The 15,118-nt window shown below is 35.9% G+C and overlaps 1 protein-coding gene across 1 annotated transcript in view; it reads left to right on the top strand.

The window, feature by feature from the left end:
• The first annotated feature begins 965 nt into the window (after positions 1-965).
• Positions 966-15,118, top strand: part of LOC113509260 (zinc finger protein 28-like) — a 44,132-nt gene continuing 29,979 nt past the window's right edge. Inside the window, exon 1 of the mRNA XM_052894895.1 lies at positions 966-1,049. The gene's annotated coding sequence lies outside the window, so the exon portion shown is untranslated. The remainder of the gene's footprint in view (positions 1,050-15,118) is intronic.

Raw genomic sequence — 15,118 nt, 5'->3', positions numbered from 1 at the left:
AAGATTAATTCTATAGTTAAATACAATAAATTAGGTATGATTAAATAAACTAAAATTTTACATTGAAATTTGTTTAATTAAACACTTAATAAACATTATAATAGATTCGTTACAATGTTACCATATGTAGAAAAAAGATGTACAAAATATTGCTCCAAATTTCCGTTATCCAACGTATTACTTACCACATTCGAGCCTAGTAGCGCCATCTTTTGACACGATTCCAAAACGAAATATTGTAGTAACAATAGAATTAAAAATGTGTTAACACGAAAAATTCTGAAGCGTAGACTGAAAAAAAAATAAAAGTTCATATAAAAATAAAATGTTTAAAATAAAATTGAAATAAAGCAAAAAAAAAAAAAATTCCTCAAAAGCCATGCAGTAAAGTGCGTGTAAACATTTTGTTCTTTTTAATGTTTAATTAGAGGATCGTGGCCGGATGACCATTGTCCGACTTACCTGCTCGACGATTCAAATCTGTGCCCACCGACCGGTTAAACACGCTCGACAAGCTTTTATTTTTTAATAATATATTTACTTCTAAAAATATACCACAACCACGCGATATACGTTGCACAAATACAACATTGTTATATAGCAATTAAAAATTTTATATAAAAATAATTACACTTTTACACTTTCGTCTCAATTTTATTTTCGATTTGTAAAAATTAACATCCATTTATTAATTGTCATCTTTTTTACAGCTCTCTTATTTTTTTTTTTTACCTTAGATATAACGCAATATCATACTTTGCATTCAGCCAGAACGATCAAGTTTGAATAGAGTTCGATTTTCGAATCGTCCGACATTCGAATACGTTTGTGATTCGCGCCGCACGTGCAAAACATGCGGCGCGTTTCGCGCGTCTGCTGCGCTGTCAGTGCTGTCCGTCAAACTCCGGGGGCGGTACTACGGGGACGGGCCTCGAACGCGCTCGGCTAACTTCGGAACGTACCTCTCGCTCTGCGTTATCTGCAAAATGAACTGAGTCACATTACGTTGTTCGTGTTGTTTTATACATTTCGTCTGTAAATAAGCACTGGTAAGTCAATTTATTTACTTAAATCTTCTGTATTAGTTGTAATACTGTATTGGTATTATTGGTTTTGTGTTTTAATAAGAAAAAGCATCATTAACAATAATGTTTCTCTTTCCATTGTGTCTGTATTTGTGACTGTTGTTTTTGTTGAATTAAACTCGTTTGTACTAAACTTTTTCGATTATAGGATACAAAATAAATATATTATTAACTTTTTTTATAACTCTAGCATTAAGAATGAACTTAAAACAACTTTACAAAGAACACATGAAATATAACCTCAAAGCCGTTATGACAGATGAAGTTGCCGCGCGTCCGCCAACAGATGGCGTTAGTTTCGTGGGCGGAGTTTGCTAACTGCCACACTAGACGTATGTCATTTGAGATAATTGAAGGTTAGTTCGGTATTGTCGAAAATTTTAGATAAACCGTTGTTTATTTTATGACCGTCAACCCCCTCAGTCGCGGCCGTAAACATAGGGCTCTGAATTGGCATACAAGTAGATATTTTTAATCTTCGTATTTATAGTTTTTGATATACCGCGGATAGATAAGTTAGTAAGTATAACAATTGCATTCATCGCATTGTATGCCCCTCAATGATGGTGATTACCAGATTGTTGGTATTTAAAGAAATATGAATTAAAAAAAAAATTTAATAAAATTTTTATGTTCAACGAATTTTTAAATTCAAGATAGGATCACATCATAAAAAAAAACACCATTTTGTCTGTGGTCATAGTTGTTTAGTACCAAAAAAAATTGTAAGTTTCTCTCTATACGTATATGGTAAAACAACGTTTGTCGAGTCAGCTAGTATTATTATAATAATTAAATTATACCTTTGCATTTATAAGAGGGAGACTTTGTACAAAAGTCGATTGCTTGGGTACCTCTGTCCCATTCGTGTTTCTACCGTGAAGCAGTTGTGTTTGCATGGCTGTGTTTCGGTTTGAAGGGTGGGATATGGCGTGAATTTACTGAGTACAGAGGAATAACATCTGAGTCCTCAGGAATGGCAACGCACGGGAGGCATCATGGGCGAAACAGTACACTCTGTTATGTCCATGGTACTGCTCGTGTCTATAGGCGACAGTTACCACTTTCCATCAGGTGGGCCGTAAGCTTGTTTGCCATTCTAAGTTGTATAAAAAAAAATAAGAATACAGAATTGATAATCAGAATTAACACGAGCAACCCGTTTAACAAAGTGAAATACGAAATATGTAAAAAAAAAAAGAAAATATGAGCCCTTTCTTGTAACTGCATCACATAAATCCCATGTAGCTACACACGTCATGGCCATAATTTTTTTTTTTAACCCGCCAACTCCAGTATGTAACACTTCTTCATCGTCAGCTTTGAATCGTCGCGAGTGCGTACAGCGTTGATCCACTGCGACCTTCTTATTTGTAGCGTCAGCAAATTACTTTAAACGCAATGGGAAAACATTTTATTTATTTATTTATTCATTAGTACAAACATGTATACATGGCGGACTTAATGCTAAAAGCATCCTCTCCCAGTCAACCTTAGGGAAGTGTCAGAATACTCGAACGCGGTACTAGTAATTATTGATATACATACATACTAAAATTACATATATAAACGAATAAATATATATAAATAACATATATACATACACATATATAACATATACTATACGAGTATTATACACGAAATTGAGAATAATATAAAGTACTTGCTGCTTAAAAATCATGCCACTTCGCTAATTCACAATCAAATTGCGGTTTTAAAATGTAGGTCGTCGAGTATTAATATGGACTACTTAATATACGATGAAACTAACTTGATATTTCAACTGAACACTAAGACAGACGAGAATTGAAGTACTATAGTATAGCAAAGTCATAGTTAGTATGTGTTAGACTTCGACCGATTCGACAGCGACCTTTAGCAGACCACGTTGATTGATAACGTATTTACCTAATTACATCTGAATTTGATCTTTTAGTGGTTTTCTCAAATCAGCAAGTAAAAATATACACTATATATTTTATACCATAAAAAGCAATATGGTGAAATTTCAATCAATTTGACCCCAAATCTTTTAACTATAGTAGTCGGGGGGAAAGGGATTGTTAGTAATGGAGACTGAGAATCCCATTGCTAGCAATATACCCAATTAGGTCTCCCTCCTCGCGGTTCTCCCTGGAAACTATCATGGTTAATTCCTGATGAATTCATCATGAAGGGCTAACTGGCCTGTTTTCATTCTCATCTATCACCCTTCACTGATGCTCCGCCAGCGTATCCCGTTAGCGCAGGCGGGGGTACCATACCATTTTCACCTATCAAAAAAAAAACTATAGTAGTCGAGAAACTAAAAACAAACATCTCTTTTTATATACCATTTTTTAGTACATGTTACCAATATTAAATTTAAATTTATCAAACTCAAATTCATTCTTAAATAAACTTTAAACTTACATAAATTCGCTAGAAATCATCAATAAGTTATACTTCCCCTTTCATTATGACTTTTCAAAAGCCTTAGAAAAATCCCCGCAAAGATTTCAAGATAAAATTCTATGATCAATTTTAAATCATTTAAACAAAATATCTTTCTTATGGATTTAATTTTTTTATCTCTATGTAAGACATGTTTTATAGATTCTTAAACAAATTCATATTATTGTACCTAAAATTCTTATTTCTTCTAAATATTGTACCTAAAAAATTAATTGAATAGACTCATTCATTTAGGTCATAATTAATATATAAAAGTCACGTGTCACGGTGTTGTTGGTCAAACTCCAAAACCCACGACCGATTTTTATGAAGTCTTTTATGTGTATTTAGTAGGTATGAGAATAGGTCATAAAGTATATTTCATATCGCTAGGTGATTAGGGTGTCCCCATCCAGAAAAAAATATTTATTTCACAGAAAATGTGCCGGGCAGTTAGTATTTATTCATACTAACATGCATCTTGTGCGTATTTTTTTCTTGTTTTATTATTTTATGAACATAATCACATCTATACCTCAATACAAAGCACTATTTAAAATTAATCAACACAATAATTGTAAAACGGAATTTAACAAAAAACATCGGTGCCTTGCGGACGCTCCAAGGCGTCGCTGGGGGCCGACTCTTGACAGATTTATGGCGTGCGTGGCTGTTACTCGTACGCACCACCCGCCCGCCCCGCGCACCGCGCCCCGCGCCCCCCCGGTCCCCGTCTCACGAAAATTAAAACGTTCCATTTTCGAAATTCTTTTAAATCCCGCACGATTGAATTAATTTTATTTATTGCACGCACACCTGAGTTTTCTGTTGATCGTACACATGCGCCAGTTATGTTCGGTGAAATTGTGCATATAAATACAATAAACATAATTTACGATTAGTTATTAATCATTTAATACAATCAATACAGTTCATTTATGTACGAAGTAATGAAAGTGTCATGAATTCATGATGATATCATCATAATGATCCATTAATTTCTGACTGCACTGCACTAGTTTCTTATAATAAAGCAGGGGGATTCCCAAACATATTTTGTCTACTGCCCACTTTGAGAATCAATTATTTTTTAGCGCCCCTATTTTTTCAACAACACTATTACTTCAAATTACAAATCACCCCCCAAACCTCTACACAACGCCCCCATTTTTTTCTGGGTCTTTTACCGCCCCCCTTTAGGCCTGCAGCACCCACAAGGGGGTGTTATCGGCCACTTTGGGAAAGGCTGTATTTAAGGAACACTTAGGTAGGGGCAAATTGAGAAACAACGCTGAACGCACATCAGTCCAGCAAAAGCTGAGTTTGTACCTATTGCGGAAACCAAAACACCCAGACTTGGACTCATTTACCATAACAACCCAATAGGGCACGAGTCTTCATTAGTGGAAGATTTTAATACGAAACTGTCCAAATGGCTTACGTACTAAGTCATTTGGGTTTTAGTTGAATTTTACTTTCTTGTGAACTGGTCTATTGATGAGGATGAAAAGAAGTAGCCGAGAGAGAGAGAAACCGAGAAGTATTTCTGTTCAATTACAGTAAACTTTTTTAGTTTCGACTATTCAGTAATGTTGATGTCACCAGAAAGCATTTTATGAAATGCTCCCTTCTATATTTTGCGAACAATGGCTTTTCTGGGGTCTCGAATTTGAAAGCGCAATTCTAAAGTTCACCGCAAATGTTTAGAGGGTGCATTTGGTCAAAATCAGAACTGCCATCAGCTTATTTGCTTACTAAATTACATAAAAAAGTCGCACAAAATTCACTAAAAAATGTTCTCACTCGGGCAACACGAGAAATCCAAACCATTTTAGAAGATCCCGCTTCTAAACACCGACCGAGAATCGACACTCTTACGCAAAACAAACCACAGAATTCGTCAAATGTAACCGTTGCATCGAACATTTCACAGATTCCTTACAATAGTCAACCAATTTGGCGACAGTAGGCACTCTAAAAGAAAGAAAGAGTGGTAAAATTTATGTATGGCAAACAATGAGTGTAATGCATAACTCGTCATAAAGGACAGATTACCGCTGTCCGACGTGACAGATTTACGAGCAATTGCATAATAGATGCAACATCTATTGAGCGGCGCAACAAAAACAAAACGGCCGTTATTTTTGCATTTGAAAAAACTGCCTGCAACACGATCGTTGCATTCATCATAGTCGTGATATCACACAAAACATTCCGTGCAGTGGTAGGTACTATTGAAAGGAATCGAAGTTGTTTATTGTAATTTAAATAATAAATAAATAAATACACTGTTGCAGTGTGGTCTCGGTATAGAATGGGCTATCCATTCCTTTCCCGTGTCCTCGCATAGAATGGGCTATCCCTTCTTTTCCCGTGGATGTCATAATAGGTAACTAAGGGAACTGGGAAAAGAGAGAGGGATGCGTATCGAGCTGTCCAGTTATGGAACACACTCCCTTCTTACATACAAGAGAGTCACTCTATTACCTCTTTCAAGAAAAGGTTAAAGTCACATTTTCTTTCCCTTGAGTAATTTTTTTATCTTTATTTTTCTAATTGAACTGTCAGATCTTAAAATCATTAAACTAAGTTTCTAATGTAAGTAGTATATTCATTTATTTTAACATTTATTATATAAGTAGGTAGGTATTGTATGTATTTATAGTGTACGTATTTATGTAATATATATGTATATTATAATATTATTTAACTGTATATTTGTTTATGTGTTAATAGTTGTAGCACTTCAGCTGCCCGCTAACGAAATGCTTTCTTACTGTACTGGGTTGACTGGAAGAGATCTCTGTCAGAGATAAGTCCACCCTTGCTCACAACATTTATAAATACATTATTTTATATGTAACTTACAAGTGCAATAAAGAATATATTAGTAGCCCCATTGATAGCAATATACCCTGTCAGGTCGACTTCCTCGTGGTTCCTCTTAGAAACTATCGTGATCGATTTACTGTTAGAATCGTCACGATGGGCTAATTGACCTGCTTCACCCTCACCTATCATCTCTCACTGGTGCCTCGCCAATGTATACCGTTAGCGCAGGCGGGGTTACCATTCCATTATCATTCATTAAAAAAAAACGTCACCAAGCTTAACTGCGTTTGCTAATTAGCTTTTAGAGCGTGGTAATGGCAAAACTCCATAATAGAAGGAGGCCTATGATCAGCAGTTGTCAATTAACAGCTGGTAAGGATGGAATACCACTGGCAATATTATATAATGCAGTGCCATCTATCTCCAGACTAAGCAGAGCTTATATGAATGAATAATAGATAGATACTCTTTATTGTTTCCTCCAAAATGATTACAGTAGTAAACTTATTATAAATATAAACAATTACAAGAAATAATCACAATGAGAAAACAATAGGCGACCTTATCGCTAAGAGCGATCTCTTCCAGGCAACCTTTGGATGGAGAGGAGTAATTATAAACTGTTTGATCGGAGGCACGATGAAATTCTATTATTTCTAAAGTGTACAGATATGATACATGTAATAATGTAAATATGTATCCCTACTGATTATATATACTTATATACTATTATATATACACACACATACATATATACATAATGAATGAATGAGTATACTTTATTTGCATTATACAATATAGGGAATAAGCAATACAATTAATAAATGTAACGATACAGTTGTATAAGTACAGTAAGGCGGTCTTATTGCTGACAGAATCGTTTCTAAACAACCTTAGATTACTTGTATTGTGGATAATCATCACCATATCAGCTTCAGCAACACAAAATTATTGCATAATTATTACTATTAATTATTAACAAAAAAAAATATGACTTTATATATACTTGATAGTAATATAGTCGGTAGCGCCATCTACCACTCCAAATGGTTAACAGAGATGGTTTCACAGAAATTAGCGTTTAGGCATTACGTATGAATGCATAGACACTTAGCTGAGTGGCGACCATTTTAGTGCAATATACATTTAATTATAAATTTATTTTTGCATTTTCTTTTTCGCTAAATTTATAATTGTTTATATTTCTGTTTGAAGTCTAATAAATATTTTTTCCTTCTTACTAATTATTCTATTTCTTCGCTCCTAAAATGAGTCGTGACAAAGTCACAACCGTTTAAGACAAGCGCATAATTTTAAACACAACTTCTCTGTAGGATTTATTTAAAAAAAATTCTAGACCGATTTTTACAGTCTGCTTAGATTATATGTTTACATAATATAGTATGTATATAATTAAATTTATAGAAATTACGTATAATTACATCTCAGCCATTATCCGTCCACTGCTGGACATAGTTCCCCCCATAGACTGCCATAAGGAACGGTCCTGAGCCACCTGCATCTACTGACATAATTATTAGTTATCCAATAGTTTTTTTTTTTATTTCAGCCATTAACTGTCCACCGCTGGACATAAGCCTTCCCCATAAGGGAAGTTTTGCCAGTAGTTGTCACAGCAGACAGGGTGGTAATCGCAGTTAGGGATTTAGAGATGTTTTTAGAAAAATACTGCTGGCCAAGCCTCAATGACTGAGAGAACTAGCTCTCAGTCGGCTCTTAAAACATTCACGGAAAAGGAAGCGGTGGCCTGTCCTATGCCGGGACCACGCGGCAATACAATAGACGTTATACTCAAATCTGTCGCGACAAATATACAGTAGATATATATATAATAATATACATATAAAGCTAATTAATAATAAATCAAGAGTCCCCCCCGGATTATCCGTGACGCGGCGGGACAAATGTTTCCGGTCGCACACGGAATGGCTTTTATTTATTTTTATTATTTTTATTTACGAAATAAAAATTTATGTTCTCGCAGACCGCCTTCCGAGAGATTTAGCGAGTGTGTCATAGACTCGGGAGCTGAAAACTCGATCTCTGTTTGAATTATGAACGGTTTTAATGGTTGCGCGGTTTGTGTCCGAAAAGGTTCCCGTAATATATCGGCGTGTATGTGTTTTTGATATAAATTCGTTTTGTTTTAAACACACACAAGTGTTAACCAATATGGGGGAATCAATTCTTTTTTTCGTACCCACCTATTTATTTGAAAATAAATTCATGTATTGGATATAAACATTACGGACATATCTATGACGCCTATCTCCCATTAGGGTAGACAGAAACAATGGAACGCCAAACGCTTCGATTCGAACAGACCCCTAACACTTCTACATTGATCAATCTTTACATACACTCTCGCCGGTTACGGGTACTTTTAATTTGGCCCTTCTTCAGCACGTCGCCTATTTGGTCGACGCACGTCCGTCTAGAGCGGTTCCTTATCGACATTTCCACTCGTTCGTGTTCGATAAATCTCTCTCGTAATCCTTCTTTCATCCATTCTCTCCAAATGGCCAAACAAACGAAACACCCCCTGTTCTCTTTTTGTCACTACGTCGTCTACTCTAAACATGTCAGTATGGACTTATTAAAGCATTATCAAAAATATTTCTAAATACTATAAATTTTGACATATTTGTATATAACTGGATAAGGGAATTTATTATTGTTATTATTACAGTAGTAATAGGGAGGAGGGGGAGGGGGTTACTAGTTGTTACCTCGCTCGGCAGGCGACTTGGCAACTGCAGTTAACTTTGTCAATGTTTTAAAAGGGATGCTGCTGTCTATCTCTCGTCTCTTAAGTTACATGTTAATTGTTAATTAATTAAGACATAAATGCTGTTTAAAAAACAATTTTGTTTTTTTTTCTATTGAATTTTTTTAATATTTTACACAACTTAGAATGGCAAACAAGCTGACGGCCCACCTGATGGAAAGTGATAACCGTCGCCTATAGACATGAGCAGTACCATGGACATAACAGAGTATACTGTTTCGCCCATGATTGACTTGGGTGTTATTCCTCTGTACTTTGTAAATTCACTGCCATATCCCACCCTTCAAATACAGCCATGCAAACATAACTGTTTCACGGTAGAAACACGAATGGGACAGAGGTGCCCAAGCAAAGTACTTTTGTACATAGTCTCCCTCTGGCAATTATAATTATAATTAATTATTAAATTAAGTTAATTCATTTAAATTTCCCATGTATGTTTACATACATAATAAGTATTATTCAACGTTTTTGGGTATGTAATTAATGTATGCATTTCAGTTTCGTTATTGTCTCTATGCAATCAAGGAAGAGATAATATTTAAAAAAAAATTACACAAATCATTGAACCTTGCAGACAGCTTTCGATTATAAATTAGTAATTTATCTTTAAACTGATAAAAATAATTTCTTCATTAAATAACGTAATTTGTTGGGCTTGAGTGAATTTTAATATTCAAGTTCGTACAGGACAATTTTAACATCAGTTGATGCGTTCGTAAGAAAGTGCAAATATGTTCGCCGCTATCTTAATACGTTCACATTTATCGTAAATAAACATACATACATACATACATACGTTATTACTCAGTAATTAAGTAACGTATTAAAATATTGCATTCTTATCTTCAACTTTAATTCGGCCTACACTTTAATTGCTGGCATTTCCGAGAAGTGGCCATCTCGGACTGGTACCGCAATGGTTTCCATTAACGACTTCTTCGAGACCACAAACGTCTAAAATACGCGATACTATATCATAAATCCATTGGTTTATAGTTGAGCGGTTTGTTCGCATGCACCTAGGGAGATAGCGTAAACCATAGACATCTGAATACTCAGATCGCTAATAACGCATCATAGACAATAGTTGAAGCACAATTTAAAATTCTATGCAGTCACATTCTATACGTAAATTTAAAATAATATACTTTTTTAATATTCTATTTTTGAATAAACTTAAAAACGGTTCAATATTTAAATGACAATTTTTTTTTGTGTTCAACCAGTGATTGACGCAATAGTGTTATTAATTTATTATTGATATTTATGTTAAACTCAATTTAAATCTACTAAAATTAAATGTACATACATTTAATTTTAAACCTTTAATATTTTTGATTCATCGATGATGAATAATTTAAAACTTAACACAACAATTAAATATAGAGGTCATACATTCACTTCACCAAAGTTCTCACTTCTTCCTCTTTACGATATTAAGAAACAGGTTAAATATTCATTTATAGTAAAAATATGTATATATTAAATAAATTCTATTAATAAATATTTTGCGAGCTATAAAATTAAGTATAATATGTAATATAAATATATTGTATCTAACATCAAAGGTAAGTTTTCGATTATGTCGATACCTAAGAACAAGGAATTACATAGAAGGAATGATAAAATAAAAACTGTAAATCATATGGTTGCCTCCTTTCTTCTTATGCAGATATAATTAATAAAAAGAGGACGAAAGATACACCATTAGTTGCTATTTTTCTCAATTCATAGCAAGCTAGTGTATAGAAAATGTTTGATACGTCAATTATTTGTCAATAACAAATTTTACATTACTGGATTATATATTCAACACAGTTTATGTAGAAAGTATGCAAGCAGCTTGTATTTGAATTTGGTAGGGTTATACGGCCGTATAACATTTTCTATACACTAGCCTGCTATGAATTGACAATTTTATTTCTTATTTTTAGGTACAAATAAAAATCTAGATTGAGTGATTGAGTCAGTTTGACACATGTCATGTGTCAGGCGAGCAGTGAGACGTCCGGTCCGGCGGCAAAACGCGTAGCATTCAAGCACTATCCGTTTCTTATATTTAGACGTCTATGGCGAAAACAGTTCGCCTACACAATCGGCCTATTAAACAGAGAAAGAAACACTATCTCGCTCAATTTATCTGCAGCTGCCTAGCGCATATACGTACAGACGGACAATAAGTTGTATTACAAGGACGAGTACAAATTTAGTTATCCACCCACTCGGCTCCCCTCGATTATTTATAATAAAAATCTTTTTAACCATTTTGTTTCCGATTCAACATAAATAAGATATGTTATTTAAGGCCAATATATCACTTGACAGGTGGTAGGCAGGTCTACACGTTTTGATAGGCCGATCAACGCTCAAAAGTCATTCGGTTAGAGGTTATTTTCGTTTGACGACAGCAACTATGGCCGTCGGATCGCGGCAGACGTTTCATAAGATTTATACATATATCAAAGTAAGGCTTTGTGTGAATGCAGTGAGAGATTTTAATCAACGTCCCAATGCACCAGTAATAAGTCCGCGCCCGGCCGGCCGGTCGCCGGTTCAATGCCGTATCGTGCGCGGGACACGGGATGCTTGATGCGAGTAATTAACTTTAATCGATTGAACGTATCGATTCCTTGCATCGATTACGCAATCGTATATCGTATCGAGTTGTTACAGAACACGGTTTAAATAAAATTATTACTCTACAGTACAGTTGATTTTATTAACAAGTAAACAATGACAGATGTCTTATGAATGTATTTTTTTTATGAAATAAAAATTTCATAAAAAAAAAATACAAAGTTCAATTGTGGTAAAATTAGTCGTTTCAAATGGTCGCGTACAACGCGGTTTCAGAGATGTATTCTCCCACGAACACTCAGGTTATGGAATGAGCTCCCTGCCGAGGTTTTCCCGAGAGACTACAGCATGGGGTTCTTCAAAAGGTGGACCGTATGTTTGATTGCCACCTCAGTGGTTTAAAAAAAAAACTGAACCGATTTTGATAAAACTTCTATACGACCATTCTGTAAGCATAACCTTTCAGATAAAAAAAGAATACTCCAAATCGGTTTACAACTGATAGAGTTATGAGGTAACAAACATAAAAACAATGCAGCAGAATTGAAACCCTGCTTCTTTTCGAAATTGATAAGTATGTTTTAATCAACCTAAAATGGCCAATAGGCTGATAGTTCATTTGATGGATGAATAGTTTTAGTCACCTATAGACAGGAATATTACTATGAACACCCCTGAATGGGGGAAAGGGATTTTTAGTAATGGGGTCAAATAGCCCCATCACTAGCAATATATTCTGTCAGGTCGATTTCCATGTGGTTCCTCCTAGAAACCATCGTGGTTAATTCTAATTGAATTCATCAAGATGGGCTAACTGACCTGCTTTTATCCTCACCTATCAACCCTTACTGGTGCCCCGCCGTCGAGGTTACCATACCATTATCACCCATTAAAAAAAAACATCCCTGAATGATATGTGATCATGTATGAAACACTTTATTTCGATTCCTAAGAAATAAAACTGTTTATACTCTTGATTGCACTACCCTCCCACTCTTCACGCCATGCAACCACCTCTGCTTTGCAGAAACACAGATGGGACAGAGGTTACCGTGGTTACTACTTTGTATCGGGGGAAAAGGGAATATTATTAATGAGTATCCAACAGCCCCATTGCTAGCAATATACCCTATCAGGTCGACTTCCACGCGGTTCCCGCTGAAAATCATCTTGGAACAACTTGGAACAAGACTTGTGGAAATTATCTTGATGGACTAATAGGATACGACACGACGAACTAATGAACATTATAATAGAAGGTAAGATAGAAGGAAGGAGGGGAAGAGGGAGACCGAGACATAGTTACATCAGGCAGATCAAGGAAGGAGTTGGTGTCGTGTCGTATCAAGAGGTGAAGAGACTCGCTGAAAATCGTAGTGAGTGGCAAGAGCTCCACCGACAAGAGCGCAGCTCTTAAATAGCATAGATAGGGCTAATAGACGTGCTTTGATCCCCTCCCTGGTAACGCAGGGGGATTAGCATTCGTAGTCATCCATAAAAAAAGCCGTTCACACCTATTTCCTACACCAAACCTATCTTTGTATATTTATTATAATTAATAGAGTCTTTATTATAATTTCTAAGATTCTTAGCAATAGATAAATAGATAACAAAGGCCCATTTTGGACTCGGCAAATCTCGCTGACAACAGATATTGATACATATAGCGCCATCTGTTACCGATTTTCTAAAACTACATGTGGCGTTCACTATTGTTTCTTAAATGAAAAATGGAATTTCGATAACGAAATGCTGGCTGTTTTCTTGCATCTTCTAAACAAGAGTTATTCGAAATTTAAATAAAAAAAATGTTTAGCCTTTGGCCCGTGGTGGTGGTGGTGGTGGCGACAGATGAGCGGAGTGTCAGTGAGGCGCGTTGCGTCGGCGGCTGACGCGGACGCGGCGCGGCGGCGGCGAGCGCTAATCGATGCGCGCCACTGCGCTGTCTTCCGACGGCGGCCATTACGCACCTTTATGGCCACCCAGCCCCCGTCCCCCGCGCCGGCTCTAAGGCGGCACATGACGAATCAATATGCCGCCAACCGACTCAACACTTATTTATTTGACACGATTTATTAGCCGAATGCCTGTAAACTTTTATGTGCCCCTCTGTTCCCATCCCCCCCTCGTACCCGCGAGGGATGCTTTATGATGGACACGGCCGTGATAAAATTCTATGTTTCTGCTGCCGTCTTTTATTGGGAACCGGAACAGATGGCTGGAGAGTTTAGGGGTTTGCCGCAAACAAATTATTTTCACAGTTTAAAACTAAGAGAGCGCGACATTGCTGCCGCCTTGAACGCTGGCTTGCTTACCTGGCAATAACAATTTCTTTTTGCAATTCGCTTCATTAATTACCATTTTATTTTGCGAGCAGTGCAATTAACATTTGTTAGGTTTTTTTGCGGTCGTTCCACGACCACAGTAGAGACAAAATGTCCGACGGAAATGTGTAATTTTTTCACAAATATTGCGGAAGGAAGACACCGGCTTCCTGGCCTGTTTAGATGGTTTTTATGCTAATCGCCGAGATTTGCTGGGTTTTCTTTTAGCACGACAATTATTCACTGTACGCGCTCGCCGCTCGCCCTTAAGAAATTAGTACTAAGGTGACCAAGTTTTTGTCTAAACGATAATGTAAGGCCAGTTTTAATAGGAGCTACAAACGTGACAAAATATGATCAGGAACGCTGGTACTATCGACCTTCCATTTGTTACGATTTAAAATTTATTTAAAGAAGAATTTTTAAAGTTCACCTTGCAGGCATTTGTTTTCTGTATTATTTACATTGAAATTAATTCATTTTATACCAATCCTCATAACTACATATTCTGACAGCCTAATGTAGATGTGTGTGTTTTTTAATAGCAACGCCGCCCTCTTTGGCGGTGCACCGGTGGGGGGTGATAGATCAGAATTAAAAGGCAGATCAGTTAGTTCATCGTTTTGAATACACCTGGAATCCACTACGATGATTTCCAGGGGGCACCACGTGGAAGTCGACGTGATAGGGTATATTGCTAGCAATGGAAATACATTATTACTGTATGTTGGAAAAACAATTATATTCATATTTTAATCGCATTTAAATTTATCTTTATTATTTTTCTTTACCTACTTCGGATTGTTTAAATCGATGGAGCATCTTTTGGGTAAGCGCGATTCGTTTACATCGAGTAGTTAATCCAAACGCAAAACGGTCGTCTAAAACAGTTTTACCATTAAAACCTGCTACAAAAACATCATTTGTAATAAATTACTCCACGTTTACCTCTTTGTCTCAGTTGGTTATTAAATTTAGATGACTTACTGTCAAGGAAATATAGAAATGACACTATTGCGCATCGTAAAACATAAAAGTTGCGTTATAATGTTATT

Source organism: Galleria mellonella, unplaced genomic scaffold, assembly GCF_026898425.1.
Source record: "Galleria mellonella isolate WM207_F2 unplaced genomic scaffold, CSIRO_AGI_GalMel_v1 utg246, whole genome shotgun sequence".
Lineage (NCBI taxonomy): Eukaryota > Metazoa > Arthropoda > Insecta > Lepidoptera > Pyralidae > Galleria > Galleria mellonella.
Note: the sequence above shows the minus strand (reverse complement) of the source record. Positions and strands in the feature narration are given on the sequence as shown.